Consider the following 15,338-nt stretch of genomic DNA (forward strand, 5'->3'; position numbering starts at 1 on the left):
GTTAAAAAAAGTGGAAATTAATGATTAAAAAAATCCACTGCCTATGGATTTCAATGATCCTATCCATGGTTACCAAAAATCACTGAGAGATGAATTTAAATAGAATTAAGAGTTTGATAAGGAGTGGTAAAAGTATCATGATAAAAATTTTGATAATGTTGTTTGTTTTTGGTTCATTAATGAACCTGTGGTTATATGAGATTATAGAATCAAATATAATCAAACGGGTAAAGAAAACTCAGATCATTAATGGAGAAGACAGAGACGGTTGGTGACTTTCTTTTTTTCTTTTCTTTTTTTTTTTGGCCACACCACGTGGCTTGTGGGATCTTAGTTCCCTGATCAGGGATCGAACCCAGGCCCAGGGCAGTGAAAGCGCAGAGTTCTAACCACTGGACTGCCAGGGAATTCCCCAGGGACTTTCTGCATATTATCTTGCTTGTATGAGTGAACACTCAGCACTTAAATTTCTGCTGTGTTTCAAAAGTTACTTTCTCCAACTTTAATTTTTTAATGGTTCAGGACTAGAAAGAATTTGCTGGACATTTTTAAAAGGCCACATGCTGGTACATGGTTGGTAGTGAAAAGAACATGGAAAGTTCTAATTATGCCATAAGTAGAAGTTTAACCAATAACTGGATAATTTTTTTAAAAAAATCAAGGTATTTTCTATCCAGGTTAATGTTAACACATTAACAGGGAAGAGTGATTAGAACATTCATTCCTTACATACTACTTATCCTGGGTTACACTTGCCAATTTAAATCATTTTCTTGAAATAATAGGTCCTGCATTCCTTAGAATCATTAGGACTAGTAATGGATACTGTATTTGACTGATTTTTCACATGCCCTGATTTCACAGCAAGGACCCAGTTGTACTCAATTACACCCACTCACTACCAAGACACACTGACTCAAGCAAACAAATGATTATACCTCAAAATCAAATTAATAGACTTCCAATGAATAAAAGTTCTAATTCTTCACTAGGATGTGATTAAAAAATTGTAAACATTTGAGTCTTTACAAAACATGTACTGAAACAATTTTGGCCTAAGATCAAGGAGATTTAAGAAGACTGACAAAGAATCTTTAAGTCTTTCTATAATTGCTTTCCACTCTACTTAAAATATAACAGTCACTGCAATTTCATAATAAGAAATAATTTTATAATCTTTTCAAATTTCTCTCTCCTTTTCTATTTTGGATCCTTGTGTCTTTTTTTTTTTAATGACATAAAGACTTAAAACCTTGTATCTTTTATAAACTTAAATTCCTAAGAAACAGGGGCAGAGGATAAAATAAAGATTAAATTAAAATAAGATGTCAGATATGAAAGGAAAAAGATCAAGAGACCAGATGTCACATAAGGAAACTAAAAAATAATATGAAAACAAAACTAAAAACCATTTGCATGTGTGATAGGATACCACCATTTACGTTGCCTGGGTTATTTCTATGAAAGGAAAAAATATCTGGTAAAGGACGGATCTATAAGTATACTAGTATTATGCCATATTCTTACTCAAATAAGCTTACCTGTTTCTGTGTTAAGAAGTTCATAACCTGGGAAAAAAGCAACATTCTTTTGGCTAATATCAGGGTCAAGCATTAAGAGGCAAAATAAAATCCTGACTATGCTAAATAAGTTATAAAATTATCTACTCTATCTACACTTTGGTATTTGTAAGGTAAATATTTAAACTTAAAAATAAACCCTTTCAAGTCATCTAAAGTTCTTGGTGGAAATGTAACATGATATGATAAATCTGGTTACCATTTAAATTTGAAGTACTTCATCCATTTTGGTGACAAAGGCGGTTTTAGCAGCTATCATTACATTCATTTAAATTTCAAAGTGCTTTGGGTCCTTCCAAGATGAACGTCCTTTCTTCCTTGCCTCTCATTCCTTAACTTATTTTCTGAAGATAGCAATGTTTACTGCAAGAGAACAACAAAAAATAGAGCTAAACTGGAGAAGTAAACTAGTTTTAAATATATTGGACATTTTCTTTCCTTTAGGATATTCTTAATTTTACACTCACTCAACCGTTAAAATTAGACTTATTCATTTAAGAAGTAACTTCCTTACTTAGGAAGAGACATGGATAGAATCTTACACACTCAAGAACTATCCATGCCATACCTAAGAACCAAGTAACTTATAGGAATCAAACTAGCTAGCACTGATGCACTTGAGGCTTTCTAAGACTTCATCTGATTGTTCTTGTATATTTCATTTTTTGGCTAGAAATATAAAAATAAGAAACATTAAACTCTATTTCACCTTTATAAAAATCCAATTCTAACAGTCACAATTTCCAACTTTGATATAGCCTCTGTTAAATATGAAAGTAGACATCTCCAATTGCAAAAGTTTCTCTAGCCACTTTGTAGTTTTACTTTAGGCTTAAGTATAAAATATATTTATAATTTGGTATACAAAACATCAATTTGCAGAGACATGGATGGATCTAGAGACTGTCATACAGAGTGAAGTAAGTCAGAAAGAGAAAAGCAAATATCGAATATTAACACATATATGTGGAATCTAGAAAAATGGTAAAGATGAACCTATTTGCAAAGCAGAAATAGAGACATAGATGTAGAGAACAAACATACGGGCACCAAGGGAGGAAGGGGGGGTGGGATGTTGGGAGACTCGGATTAAGATATATACACTACTATGTATAAAATAGATAACTAATGAGAACCTACTATATAGCACAGGGAACTCTACTTAATGCTCTGTGGTGACCTAAATGGAAAGGAAATCCAAAAAGGAGGGGATATATGTATAGTTATAGCTGATTCACTTTGCTGTACAGCAGAAACTAACACAACACAGTAAAGCAACTATACTCCAATAAAAAAAGTTTAAATTAATAACTTCCTATTTCTGACTCTTGAGCACCAATTACATGCATGTTTAATTGGCCCAACCCCTAATTTATTTTCTCTATAACACCAAATACAAGGAAAATAATTGGAAAAGTTAAGAAGAAAGAAAAAGATAATGTGATCATTTTTTTTTAACTTTTTAATATGGGAATTTTCAAATACATATACAAAAGTAAAGAGAATGATGAACCCACATATCCATCACCCAACTTTAACAGTTATCAACATTTTGCCATTCATCTTCATCTGTCCCTCACCTCAATTCATTCTCTCTCCTGGAATTATTTTTGTTGTTGTTGTTAGTTTCTGCTTTATAACAAAGTGAATCAGCTATACATATACATACGTTCCCATAACTCCTCCCTCTTGCGCCTCCCTCCCTCCCACCCTCCCTATCCCACCCCTCTAGGTGGTTACAAAGCACGGAGCTGATCTCCCTGTGCTATGCAGCTGCTGCCCAATAGCTATCTATTTTCATTTGGTAGCGTATATGTGTCCATGCCACTCTCTCACTTCGTCCCAGTTTACCCTTGTCCCTCCCCGTGTCCTCAAGTCCATTCTCTACATCTGCGTCTTTATTCCTGTCCTGTCCCGAAATTCTTCAGAACCACTTTTTTTTTTTTTTTAAGATTCTATATATATGTGTTAGCATACAGTATTTGTTTTTCTCTTTCTGACTTACTTCACTCTCTATCACAGACTCTAGGCCTATCCACCTCACTACAAATAACAATTTTGATTCTTTTTATGGCTGAGTAATATTCCATTGTATATATGTGCCACATCTTCTTTATCCATTCATCTGTCGATGGACACTTAGGTTGCTTCCATGTCCTGGCTATTGTTAAATAGAGCTGCAATGAACATTGTGGTACATGACTCTTTGAATTACGGTCTTCAATGTGATCACTTTTAAATGATTCATGACTGTGCTTACATACTGTAGAACTGAACCTCTCAATAAATTTTAAGAAACAAAAAAGCATTTTAAAAAGGACGTTTTTGTTTGTGCAACATCAAACAATATCTAACTCTGACACAGCTGGGTTATTCATGATGAAAACAATACCCAATGTTCTTACAGTGCTTAAATCCACCACTTCATGTGGTACATAACAATGATGAGCAGCATGTAGGAGAAATATTACCAAGAAAAAAAATATATATATCACCAATATATAGATGAAATGATGATGCCCAGTATCACATAAAGAGTGGCAAAATTAGTCTTCTTTCCATTGTAAGTCTTTAAAGAAGAAAAATGCAATTAATGCTTATTTTATTTTGAAATTTGAATATGAAAAGAAATTGAACTTATGGATATACAAATACAGATAACCTAGAAAAGTACTGATAGAGAAGTGAAGTGATTTCCCATGGGTAAGTGTTGGTTAGTGGAAAAACTGAAATGAGAACATACATCTCCTTACTCTTTCCTAATGCAGGGATTGATTATCCTTCCATAATCCACCCTGCATTCCTTTCCTCTCAGTCCCCAAAATAGTCTTTTTCTGAATGCTTTATTCTGATGTGTTTGGTAGAACTCAAACTCCAAATCTGAAATATCACCTCAACAACTTCCCATGTCAGCTATTACTTTCCACTAGGCACTACGGAGTCTCCTCTACACATATGAACTTAGTGATCAAAGATATGAAAGGAAAGACATATGCAGATTTTGAGGCTGCCTACTCTGTGCCTCCCTCCTTCCTAGGGATGCTCACCAATGAATTCCAGAACAACTGGCATGACTTGAACAGGGTTGTAGGTTAGATGGTAGTAACCTATCAACATTGAATTCCTGATTGTGATTATTTTATCCTGGTTATGTGGCAGAATGTCTTTGTAGGAAATGTACTCTAAAGAATTCAGAGGTGATGCAGTATAATGTCAGCAACTTACACTCAAGTGATTTAGGAAAAATTATCTGTACTATTCTTACAATTTGTATATAAGTTTGAAATTATTATAAAAGGAAAAAAACAATTAAATATATCAGTACATCTGTCACATTTCCAAAATGTCTTCTGTGGAAGTCTAATACAGCTAAATGCTTAAAGAAAAAGTAGTTCTACAGTGAAATAAATTTGGGTAAAGTTACTCACTGTATTCTTTCTTGGTGACTCTCAATACATGTGAGCCTATCAAATATTCCTACAGATCATGCATTAGACATACTTTCAATTATCCATCCTTCCAGCCACATATAAATTACATACTTAAGGCCTACTATATGAAAGGAAATGTTCTGAGTAGTACAGATAGACAGATAATAGGGAAGGCAAGATCTCTCACCTCAGAGAGCTTACTGTTTTAATACAGAAAGAGACAAATAAATAAATAAACTAATTTCAGATGGTGATAAGTGCTTTGAAGAAAATAAAACTGGGTGTTAGAGACTGGGAAGGTGGAGGTGCTGTTTTAGACAGTGTATCAAGGAAGGCCCTCTGAAGAGATGATGTTCAAGTTGAAATGAGCCAGAAATGGAAAAGTTTAGGGGAAGCATCTTCCAGACGTAGGGCATACACGTCATTAAGATAGGAAAATAAGCTTATAATACTCATGGGGAAAAGTTTCTAAATTATCAAAATAATGAAATTTGTGTAAAAAATTTCTTAAAAATTCGTAACTTTTTTTAAAGTAACTAGGCAAATTCTCTTTGGATGATGATTTTCTATTACTTCATAGCTTCTTTCAGAACCAATCCTTATTTTTATTTTATATTTGAAAACAAAGGTTATTCTCTCTCTGCATGTAAAAAGAAATAAATTGCCTGGTTTTTTTTTTTGTTTTTTTTGTTTTCTGTTTGTTTTTTTCCTGGATGGTGTACTAGTGTGTTGGGAAAACATCATGAAGACATGTAGGCAGAAAAAAGTATCCCCTGAATGAATGACTATATGCAGCTATGTAACTACCCACTCACTGAGGCAACAGCAGCATATACCTAAATTCAAGCCCTCTCTTCTAGAACTTCCACAGCACTGGATTTTGCGTATTGCCAAAGAACAACTTCAATTATATACCTTAAGGAAGGAAAATACACTTATGATTAGAGAATACAAACTACATAATCATTCAAGTATGGCTCGAGTTAACTGTGTGAACATAACACCAAACAAAGTCATAGACTGTATATATCGACACTGCTCTACATATTAGACAAATTCTGAGTATTCTAAGAGGGGCCTGACTAGTATGCTAAGCTACAACAGGTAGAAAAAGAGAATATGCTTTGAAATGTGTTTTGTGTTCTAACTGGCTAACAGGGTTATGTGGAAGACAATACAGAAGCAAAGATGATGAAGAGAAGAGGCTGTATTCTCAAAATTGTGAACTAAGAAGAAAAATCCCTAGATCCTGTAAGTGGGGACAGCATGAAGTTAAAAATGATATAATGCTTGTGCGGGGGGGGGGGGGGGGCATTTTGTTTATGAGTACCAGGGCAAGTTCATCACAAAATAAATAAATTTAGGATACATATATGCCAATTTTTAAACGTTAATAAGATAGGCATATTGAAACAAAATAGGAAGGAAGGAATTTAACCTTGCATAATTAAAAAGAGAAAAGGTGCCAGTTTGAGAGTAAGATAAACTGGACATTAGCCCCAATTCCCCATTAACTGAGGAACCTCTGATATAACCTTTGACATTTTAAAATCTATCAAAGCCCTATAGGCTCAGTACTGTGTGATCTTATTTACTTTGCTATTTAATTTAATAGTAGGGAACTATTTATTTAGTTCCCTAAGTAAAAGCATTACTTAGAATGAAAACACAACAGTCCGACAGGAATCCTACCGCTTACTTGGGAGCTTTTTATTCACATAGAGCAGGGACTGTCAAACTGTGACCCAGGGGCCAAGTCTGACCAGCCACCTGTTTATGTATGACCTGCAAGGTAAGAATGTAGTTTTTACATTTTTAAATAGCAGGAAAAAAAGATCAAAAGAAGAAAAATATTTTGAGGCATAAAAATCATATGAAACTCAAATTTCATTTTTATAGATAAAGTTTTATCAGAACACAGCTAGCACATTTAAAAATGTATCATCTAAGGGGCTTCCCTTGTGGTGCAGTGGTTGAGAGTCCGCCTGCCGATGCAGGGGACACGGGTTCGTGCCCTGGTCCGGGAAGATCCCACATGCCGCAGAGCGGCTAGGCCCGTGAGCCATGGCCGCTGAGCCTGCGCGTCCGGAGCCTGTGCTCCACAACGGGAAAGGCCATAACAGTGAGAGGCCCATGTACCACAAAAAAAAAAAAAAAAATCATCTAAGGCTGCTTTTGTACTACGAAGGATTAGCTGAGTGGGTGCAACAAGGGCTGTGTGGCCCACAAAGTCTAAAATATACACTATCTGGCCCTTTCCAGATAACATTTGCCGGTTCCTGATATAAAGTACATATACTCACATGGTTATGCTCTAAAATGATAGGACTTATATTTTAACACTAGATCAAATGGTTCATTTTTTCCTTATCTCCAAGTATTTCATTCCAAGCCTTTCATGTTTCTAATGAAATATTAAATAATAATTTTATATTTAAAATGACTATTCCATAATATTGAGAGAATTTTTGTATACTCGAAAATCCATTTTCCTGATTTGTGAGATTTCTTAGGTATGATAAATTATTTTCTTTGGGTCAGCTTCTGATTTAAAGTTTGTAATGGGCTCCCTGAATTGAAAAATAAATAATAGTTCCTACAGTCGATACAAGATCTTTATAACAATACTGAGGAAAAAGTGAATAAATGGTTAAAAGTTATGTAAAAAATAATAACTCCTTGAGAGCTTCACAATTTTGTAAAAGTGTTAGTATTAAAACTCATTCTAGAATGATTCAACTTCTGCTTCTGAGGGCATGAGGGGGTAAAAAGTCCAGAGTAATCCTCTCACTGCAAACAACTAGAACACAGTATAAAATATAGGAGAGGACTATTTTCAGACACTAGCAGTGCAGGACTGTGATCCCTGCGAAAAGGGAAACAAATAAGGCGAGCCCTACCATCACCCAAGGCTCTCAGCCAGGAAGCAATTTACTACTCCAGTACAGGAGGAAGAACCCAAATAGAGTCTGGCAATCTTGTTGACGTGAGGAGATGGAGAAAAAAGTACAAGGAGGCCAAGGTAGCTAGAATTTATGGGGTAGAGTTCCAGAGAAGCAGTGAAAGTGTTCCAGCAGTTTAAATGAGGGTTCCCTTGAGTATTTAGCTAAATAAAAACCTGTACATGAGAAGGGTAAATTTCTTGAGACCAGCCAAGAAGAACTTCTAAGGAAAAACGTTACCAGGGAGTTCTAAGACAAAGGATTCACAGAGCTGATATGGGGCCAATATTTCAACAAGTTCCCTCCAGCAAGAGGGGAAAAACCTCACTGAATATACAAGGCTATCAGTAATGACCCCAGAAGGGCCACGTGCAGAAGCAGGGGAAAAGTAGCCCTAAAATAAAAGTTCCTCTAGACCCTCCTGAAAGGTGCTTGGAAGCCTAGAAAGCCTAGAAAGGATCAAACTAATATGCAATTTAAAATGCCTATTAGGAAAAAGTCCAATACACTTTAAAGAAATACTACAAAATCAAGAACTCAACATGTAAAATTCACAAATACCTGACATTTAATTAAAAATTACTGGACATACAAAGAAGTAGGAAAATGTGGCCCATAACCAGAAAAGTATCTGTCAACACAGAGAGACCCAGAAATGACAGACATGGTGGAATTAACAGGCAAAGACATTGAAAGGGTGTTATAAATATGCTCCATATAAATGAAAACAGGAATACAGGGAAGAGAGAAATGGAGAATTTTCAAAAAGACCCAAATAGAACTTCTAGAGATAATATATATATATAATATCTGAAGTGAAAATTTCACTGGATGAGATAAGCACTGCAGAAAAAAAGAAATCAGTGAACTTGAAGACACAGCAATAAAATCTAGCCAAAATCAAGTTCAGAGAGAAAAAGATGACTGTGAGACAAAGGAAGAATACTGTTATAAATGTACTACATTATATGAGATGGTATAAAATTATTTGATAGTAGAATGCAATAACAGGCATATTATAAATCCTAGAGCAACCACTAAAATAAGTAAATAAAAAGGTAGAAAAAAGAATAAGCCAATAAAGGAAAAAAACAATAGAGAAGATTAAATGGAATTCAAAGTAAAATTAATTCAAAGGAACGGTTAATAGAAAAAGAACAGCAAAGACGGTAGATATAAACCTAACCACATTAATATATACATTAAATGTAAATTATCTAAATACTCCAACTAAAAGACAGATTAAAAAAGCAAAACCAAATATATGTTATGAGAATCTCACACTAAAATAAGGAAATAGTTAAAAAATAAAAGGATAGAAGATATACCATGCAAACCAAAATCTTAAGAAATAGCCACATTTATATCAGAGAAGACAGAAGACAAGAGAAAAATAGTATCAGAGATGATGAGGGATGTTTCATAATGATCAAGGGATCACTTCATTTGGAAGATGGAATAATTCTAAATGTATATGTACATAATACCAGAACTACAAAATACATTAAACAAAAACTGACAGAACTGAGGGGAGAAACAAACAAGCACCCAAAACAGTTGGAGACATCAACACTCCTCCCTCAGTACTTGAAAAGAACAGGTACACTGAAAGTCCAGCAAAGATAAAGAAGACTCGAACAGCACTATCAACTGAATTGATGTTTATAGAACATTTCAACCAACAACAGCAAAATATAAACTTTTATACTGCCCATGAAACACTCACCAAGATAGCCCATCTACTAAACCAGGAATAAGTCTTAACAAATTTTAAAAAATTGAAACTACACATAGTATATTATATTCCCTTAGCACAGTGGGATTAAATCAGAAATCAAAACCAAAATGATACTTGGAAAATTCCCAAACATTTAGAAATTTAACATCTTCTAAAATAACCTAAGTGCCAGAAATCACAAGGGAAATTAGAAAATACTTTGAAATGAATGAAAATGAAACCTATCAAAATTTTTGATGCAGCTAACAAGATGCTTTGAGGAAATTTACAGTTTTCTATGCATATATTAGGCAGAAAAGACCTAAAATCAATTATGTAAGCTACCATGGTAAGAGGCTACAAATTAAACCAAATAAGTAGATAGTTACAAATTAACAAAGAATAGAAACCAATGAAATAGATAACTGAAAAACAGAGAAATATCAATGAAACCAAAAACAGGTTCTTTGAAAAAAAAAATATAGTGTAATTGACAGACCTCTAACTAGACTGAATGAGAAAAGACAGAAATCAGCAATATTAGGAACAAAAGGGGAAACATTACTGAAGAGTCTACAAATATTAAAAGAACAAGAGACCATTTATGAATGATTTTTTTTTAATTAAGTTATTTATTTATTTATTTTTGGCTGTGTTGGGTCTTCGTTGCTGTGCACAGGCTTTCTCTAGCTGCGGCGAGTGGGGGCTATTCTTCGTTGCAGTGCACGGGCTTCTCATTGCAGTGGCTTCTCTTGTTGTGGAGCACGGGCTCTAGGCACGCGGACTTCAGTAGTTGTGGCTCATGGGCTCAGTAGTTGTGGCTCATGAGCTCTAGAGCTCAGGCTCAGTAGTTGTGGTGCACGGGCTTAGCTGCTCCGTGGCATGTGGGATCTTCCCGGACCAGGGCTCGAACCCGTGTCCCCTGCATTGGCAGGTGGATTCTTAACCACTGCGCCACCACGGAAGTCCCTATGAATGCTTTTATCTCAATAAATTTGACAACTATGATGAAATGAACAAATTCCTTAAAAGACACATTACCATAATGACTCAGGAAATAATACATAACCCAAATAACACTGTATCTATTAAAGAAATTGAATTTGTAATTTAAAATATTCCCACAAAGTAAACTCCAGTCCCCAATGCTTCATTGTAAATCCTATCTAACATATAAAGACAGAAGTAATACAAATCCTACATAAATTCTCCCAGAAAGTAGAGGAGGACACATTTCTCAACTGATTTTATAGGGCCAGCATTAGATTGATTCCAAAACCAGAAAAAGACATTATGAGAAAACTACACACCAATACCTCTCATAAACATACTTTCAAAAATCTTCAACAAAATAGCAAAATCAAATTCAGCAATATATAAGAAGAAATACAAGGTTGATTTTACATTTTTAAAAATCAATGTTATTAACTATATTAACAGAATAGAGGAGAAAAACAATATAATCCTCTCAATAGAGAAAAAATATTTAATAAATTTCAACACATATTCAAAATAGAAACTTCAGAAAACTCAGAATGGAAAAGAACTACCATTTGATAAAGGGCATCTGTAAAATACTGACATAATAATAAATAATATAATAAATGTTCTGTTCAACATTATACTGGAGATCATAGCTATATGGAGGCACAAAAAAGAAATGAAAAGCATAAAGATGGGAAAGGAAGAAGTTAAAATGTCTTTATTTACAGGAGACAAAATTATTTGCATAGGAAATTCTAAGGCGTATACAAACTATATAGGGATTTCAGCAAGACTGTAGAACTTGTGTTCAATATACATATATCCATTGTATTTCTATATCAAACAACTAGAAATTTAAAAATTTTTAAATGCCATTATAATAGCATTAAACAAAATTAAATACCTGAGTTTATCCCTAACAAAATATGTGTAAGACCTATAAAATGAAAGCTACAAAACAAAGCTAAGACAAATTACAGAAAACTGAAATAAATAAAAATATATAACATAGTCATGAATTGGAAGATTCAAAATTGTTAATATGGCAATTCTTCGCAAATTCATCTACACATTCAATTCAATCTAAATCAAAATCCCAGGTTTTTTTTGTAGAAATGTACAAGCTGATTCTAAAATGTATATGAATATCCAAATGAACAGAATAATTAAAATAATTTTGAAAATGAAGAACAAAGTAGGAATACTTACAATACCTGATTTCTGGAGTTAACATTAACTTACAGCAATCCATATAGTTTGGTAATAGCCTAATGATAACATATAGAAAACTGAAACTGAATGGAGAATCCAAAAATAGACTATAAAATACTTGGTCAATTAATTTTTAAAAGTGCCATGGTAACTCAATGCAGAAAGAAAATATTTTCAACAAGTGTTGCTGAAACAACTGGATATTCATATGGAATAAAAATGAATTTTGCTTTTATATGACAGGATTTTGTATATGTAAAAATACTAAATGAAAATACATCATAAACCTAAGAGTAGAATGTAAAACTATAAAGCTTCAAGAAGAAAACAGGGAAAAGTTTTTATGACTTTAGGATAGACAAAGATTCAAAAGCATGAACCATAAAAAAAAAAAGAAATATAGAAACAGTCACCTGATAAACCATACTTTATCAAATTAAAAACTTCTGCTGTCTTAAAAACATCATTATAGGGACTTTCCTGGTGGTCCAGTGGGTAAGACTCCACGCTCCCAAGGAACCCAGGAACCCAGGGGGCCTGGGTTCCATCCTTGGTCAGGGAACTAGATCCTGCATGCATGCCACAACTAAGAGTCCACATGCCACAACTAAGAAACCCACATGCTGCAACTAAAGATCCTGCGTGCCGCAACTAAGACCCAGCACAGTCTAAATAAATAAATAAATAATTTTTTTAAAAAGTCAACAAACAAAAATAATTGCATTTCAAAAAAATCATTATAAAAATTAAGTGGCCAATAATTACATTAAATGATTAAAACCACAAGATACCATTTCACACTCATTAAATGGCTAAATTTAGAAAGACTGACAATTCTAAATATCGGTGAGGACGTACAGCTGTGGTGCCTAAATACTGGTGAGGCTGTAGAGCTGCATTGATTCACCTTCTAATACAGCAGCCACTAGCCACATGTAGCCATTTAAATTTAAATTGATAAACTGAATAAAATAAAAAATTCACTTCCTCAGATGTACTAGCCATATTTCACCTGCTCAACAGCCACATGTGGCTAGTGGTTACAGTATTAGACGGTGCTGATATAGAACATTTTCATTATTGCAGAAAGTTCTATAGGATAACATTAATTTAGAACATCTAAAATGTTCACACATTGCTGGTAGGTATGTAAAATTTTACCACCACTTTAAAAAAGTTTGACACCTTCTTTGAAAGTTGAACAAAACTTACCATATAACCCAACAATTCCACTCCTAGGTATTTACCCAGCAGGGTTGGTGTCATTAGAGTGGGGAGCTGGAACTTCCACCCCTGCCCAGAAGTACAGCCATCTCCTCCCCAGATGTCAATGGAGGGTAAGTGGGACTCTGAACTTATACTTCTAGGTGGCAATAATGAGGCAGCACCCTTTCACCCTGGCAGGGAAGTATCAAAAGAGGCCTGCTAAATTGATATAAAATATAAAGTCTCATGACATAATACCCAAAATGTTCAGGTTTTAACTGAAAACCACTCATCATACCCCAAATCAGGAAAACCTCAACATAAATGAGAAAAGACAAACAATGGATGCCAATACCAAGATGACAAAGATTTAAGAATTATCTCACAAGGATTTTAAAGCAGTCACAATAAAAAGTTTCAATGAGAATTTTTAAGGGAGACAACACACTGGAAACAAATGAAAAATAGAAAGTCTAAGAAACAGAAGGTCTTAGCAAAGAAATAGAAGATACAAAGAATAAAATTACAGAACTGAAATTAAAAAGCCAAAGGATGGGCTAAACAGGAGAATGGAGGGGACAGAAGAAAGAATCAGTGAACTAAAAGATAAAACAACAGAAGTTACCCAATCTAAATAACAAAAGACATAGACTGAATACAAATGAACAGAGCTTCAGGGAGCTGCGAAATTATAACAAAAGATCCAACATTAATGTCATCAGAGTCTTGGAAGTAGAGGAGAAAAAGGGTAGGGCTGAAAAAATATTGGAAAAAATATGGTTGAAAAAAGTTTCCCAAATTTGGCAAAAGACATAAACCTATAGATTCAAGAAGCTGAACAAATCTCAAACAGCATAAATCCATAGAAATCCACACCACATATAGTCAAATTTCTGAAAACTAAAGACAATGAAAAAATCTTAAAAGCAGCAAGAGAAAAATGATCCTTTACCTACAGGGGAAAACCAATTTGACTATCAGTGGATTTCTCATAAAAAGCTATAGGGGTCAGAAGGAACTGGCACAATCTCTTTCAGGTGCTGAAAGAAAAAGAACTGTCAAGCCAGAATTTTTCCTCTAGAAAAATATCCTTAAGGAATGAAGAGAAAATCAACATATTCTTAGATAAAGGAAAGCTAAGAGAATTTTTTGCTAGTAGACTTGCCCTAAAAGAATGGATAAAGGAAGTTCTCTAAATAGAAAGGGAGTGAAAAAAGACGGAATCTTGGAACATCAGGAGGAAGGCCAAAAAGAGTAAAAATATGGATACATACAGTAAGAGTTCTTCTCCTCTTGTCTTCCAAATTATGCCTGACTGTTTAAGCAAAAATTATAACACTGTCTGATATGGTTCACAATGTATGTAAAGGAAATATTTAAAACAAGTACATATAAAATACATGTATGCATGCATATAATATACACCTATAAATAATACATCTACACATAAAAATATTAATTAAATGAGGGAGGATAAAGGAACTAATGGAAGGTAAGCGTTCTACACTTTGCTTGAAGTAGTAAAATGTAGCAGTGCCAGTGGTACTGTGGTACAGGAGACTGTGATCTGCTATAAATATACAATGTAATATCTAGAGCAATGGTGAAAAAGTTATACAAAGAAATACATTTTAAAACACTATAGTAAATCAACATGGAATTCTAAAAAGTATTTAAGTAACCCACAGGAAAGCAGGAAAAGGAAAAGAGAAATGAAAAAGAGGAACCAAACAGAAAACAAAAAATTAAATGGCAGACTTATTATTTGTTAACATATCAATAATACCTTCATTAGCAACAGACCCAAACTGGAAACAACTAAAATGTCCTAAAACAGGTGAATTGTTAAACAAATTGTGGTACATCTATACCATGAAATATACTAAATCAGCAATAAAAAGGAATGAACACACCACAATTTGGGTGGATCTCAAGGGCATTATGCTAAATGAAAATAGCCAATCTCAAAGTTTATATATATACTATATCATTCCATTTTTATGACATTCTTGAAATGACAAAATTATAGAGATGGATGACAGATTAGTGGTTTCCAGGAGTGAAGGGTGTGTGTGTGTGTGTGTGTGTGTGTGTGTGTGTGTGTGTGTGTGTGTGTGTGTGTGTGTGTGTGTGTGTGTGACTATAAAGGGACAGAAGGAGGGAAATCTTTCTGGTGAGATTGCCGTCTTGGTTACATGAATGTACACATGTGATAAAATGCCAAAGAACTATTATTCACTTTATATCAATATCAATTTCTTGATTT

General features: G+C 34.0%; 1 protein-coding gene across 9 annotated transcripts in view; it reads right to left on the minus strand.

The window, feature by feature from the left end:
* Nucleotides 1-15,338, minus strand: part of PEAK1 (pseudopodium enriched atypical kinase 1) — a 295,845-nt gene that overhangs the window by 145,682 nt on the left and 134,825 nt on the right. For all 9 annotated transcript variants that reach the window (XR_009562926.2, XM_060293968.2, XM_030874905.3 and 6 more), the window contains one exon: nucleotides 1,780-1,943. The gene's annotated coding sequence lies outside the window, so the exon portion shown is untranslated. The remainder of the gene's footprint in view (nucleotides 1-1,779; nucleotides 1,944-15,338) is intronic.

This window comes from Globicephala melas, chromosome 2 (assembly GCF_963455315.2).
Source record: "Globicephala melas chromosome 2, mGloMel1.2, whole genome shotgun sequence".
NCBI classification, from domain to species: Eukaryota; Metazoa; Chordata; class Mammalia; order Artiodactyla; family Delphinidae; genus Globicephala; species Globicephala melas.